Source organism: Octodon degus, unplaced genomic scaffold, assembly GCF_000260255.1.
Source record: "Octodon degus isolate 3935 unplaced genomic scaffold, OctDeg1.0 scaffold00013, whole genome shotgun sequence".
Taxonomy (NCBI): Eukaryota; Metazoa; Chordata; class Mammalia; order Rodentia; family Octodontidae; genus Octodon; species Octodon degus.
Genome location: NW_004524589.1, coordinates 21,778,214 through 21,781,286, shown reverse-complemented (window position 1 = coordinate 21,781,286; position 3,073 = coordinate 21,778,214). Strand labels below are relative to the sequence as shown.

Here is a 3,073-nt window from a genome sequence, read left to right as displayed (position 1 = left end):
TCCAGATGTGGTGGAATAAACCTGCAATCCCAGTGCTGGGAAGGCTGAGGCAGGAGGATCACTATGAGTCTGAGCCACATAGTGAGACCCTGTAACAAATACATTAAATAAAAAAGGTTCAAAACCCTGTGCTATTCTGATATCATTTTTCATGGATTTAATCTTTTTCATTATCTCTTTAATGCACATGGAATTTATTTTAGTATGTTTTATGATGTGGGTAGCACACAGATTTTTTTCAATAATAAATTTTTCTATAATTCCTAATATCTTTTGTTCTACATCCTATGCCATTATATTTATTCAAAAAATTTTAAATGATGCTTGTTTAATTTTAATAAATGTAAGTAGATATTAAGTAGTATTTTCAGGATATTTTGATGAACCATAGTAAATATGTTCATCAATGGGAAATAAATAGGAAATAAAAATATCACTAAGAAGCTAAATCAATATATCATGCATCAAAGGCTTTTCTATTCTTGTATTTGCTTTTGCCACTTGTATTTACTAACCATATACATTTTAGGTATTTTTTTTACTAGAAATCTTCAGTACTAGAAATCTTCAGTATTTTAAAAAATATTTAAAAGTATTTAAAAAATAAAATAAAGTGCTCCTAATGTAAGAGTTTTTCCAGTCATTTTCTCTTTTCTGTTCATGGAAAAACCCTCAATGATGTGCTTCCACCCTTTTCTTTGGTATCTCTGTCATATTTTATCAATGCCACTTATAAAGACTTTAATTTCATGTGCATCCAGTTATTCCATTCAGGAATTTGAGGAATTTCTCTAGAGATGATTGTATAAATTGGAAAGAGTTTTGTATTCCAATTTACTCTGAGATTAGAGATGTATCAGAAATTGTGCTTTCTGTGACACAGTGTTCTTAAATAAAACTGCAGTTAATCAGGGATAACATTCGACACATAATGTATTTCGATTTCTCTCTTTTATTTATTAGTAAACAAATCAGGACCATTTCTACATGCTTTATTTTTCTCTTAGAGCCCACAACTCAATGGGAGTAGGAAAAGCAGTAGTTTATTCAGTTTGTTTTTAAACTGAGAATTCTGGCAGGCAGAAAGGGGCAAATTAAATGACTGGTTAAAAATACCTTGGGATGAAATGAGTTGGCTTTCTAGAACACAAGAGAAGTCAATGATAAAAAAATATGTATATGTGTACACAAAGTAGGACAGATATACAGCTACTTGCTCTTAGTTTATTGAGAAGAAAGGTTTGTACTAATGTTGTTTAGATAAAACATCATGTCTGCATCTTGTCCTCTGAATAACTACTATGAAGACAACAATATACAATGTATTAATTATTGTATCTGCCCTACTAACCTGTTTTGAAACTGTTTCATTGCTATTTTATCTTTTTTCTCATCAAAATGAATAAAAAATAACAAAATTTTTAAAAATACAAATTAAAAAAATTAAGAAAAAGAAAGCACAAATGTGAACAAAGCCTGAAGATGACCAGTAAATATTGTCATAGGGGCATATTTTTCTTTTGTGTCACATTTTATTTAGGACACAGAAGAAAACAATGTCTCTATGATGTTTATTGGGTGTCCTAATGAGTTCTGGCTGCTACGGTAAAGCATCGTAGATGGGGTGACTTAGACACAGACTGCTGTCTCACAGTCTGGAGGCTGGAAGCCTACGATGAGGTTGCCGGTGTGTTTAGGTTCTGTGAAGGTGCTCTTCTAGACTGCAGACTGCTTGCTTCTTGTATCCTCATGTAGAAGAATGAGGTGCAAGAGCTTCCTGAGATCTCTTTAATGAGGGCCCTAATCCCAGTGATGAGAGCTGTTCTTTCCTAGCATAATCACCTCTGAAAGGCCTCTCAGTGTCATCACTTCAGGGATTTAGACGGCAACACAAGACCTAGTGTGGGCAAGCAGAGAAAGGCTCAGTGCATTACACATATCTGCTTAGCAAGTTTACATGGCATACAGATGTAAGTGTAGATGTGATGGTGAATTACCATTATGATTATAGCACTATAAAGGCACAGTAAACATGGTCATGCTGTGGTTTGCTGCAAATTTTTTATTACTTAAAATATATCTTGACTTAAGTCACATTTTAAGTGGTAATTTTTATTTTAAAAATTTATCACTGTTATTTAAGCCTTCCTTTTATAGAACAAGAATCTTGATACAAAAAGTCCCTGTGAGAACTTGGGATATAAAGAGCCATAAGTTAAAGTGGAACCAGTGTTACAGAGAGCAAAAGAGGCTTTGAAGTTCAGTCTCTATGGAGATATATTCTTGTCTTATTCTTTAGCAGTTCTTATTCCCTCCTCTTCACATCTTTTGAAATCATAATCTGTCTTCTAACCTAGCTTCTTCCTGACACCTTTTGTAAAATATTTAGTCAATCACTTTTGAAGCCCTGATTTTTATCGTGCTCCTTATGATAGGTAGAGTGGAAGACCAACTTGATAGCCAGGTGCTGATGGGGCCTACTTCTTGTGTTATGGGTGGGTCCTGGGGACCTGCCCTGGGATCTGTGTCTTGTCCCTTGTTCCTTACTCATTGGACCCTTTTCCCCATTATGCTTCATGCTCACCAGGAACTAAGCACCTTTATTCTATCCTACTCTTCTGCCATCATGCTTCTGCCTTGGAGCCTTCAGACCACAGATGGGATCTTCTGAACCATAATTCAAATTAAATTTCATCTTTAATGTACTTCTGGTGTAATGGCAGTGTGGTAGAGCTTTAGTGTTTGCAGACAGAAAAAATAAACCATCAAGGGATTTAGACCACTGAGTACTTGTAACTTGGGCCAACTTGAGTTTTGACTTATCAAATCAACTGGCAGCAGAAAATGGAAAGTAATGTGGCACAGATCAGGCATTCTTCTGGTCATGACAGAAGAGAAAACTATACTTCTTATCAGAGGACCTTCTCCCCTGAAGATAGATATGCAGAATGAGAATGGTTCCCCCAGGATAGAGATTATTTTGATTGCAGCAGGTCAGACTATGAGCAGTAAAGAGGATATTCTTATCATGGTGGTGTGGATTTCTGAAGCAGGAATCAAGAGAAACACAGAG

General features: G+C 35.2%; 1 pseudogene; it reads left to right on the top strand.

Moving 5' to 3' along the window:
* Positions 1-3,073, top strand: part of LOC101585388 — a 95,478-nt pseudogene that overhangs the window by 87,869 nt on the left and 4,536 nt on the right.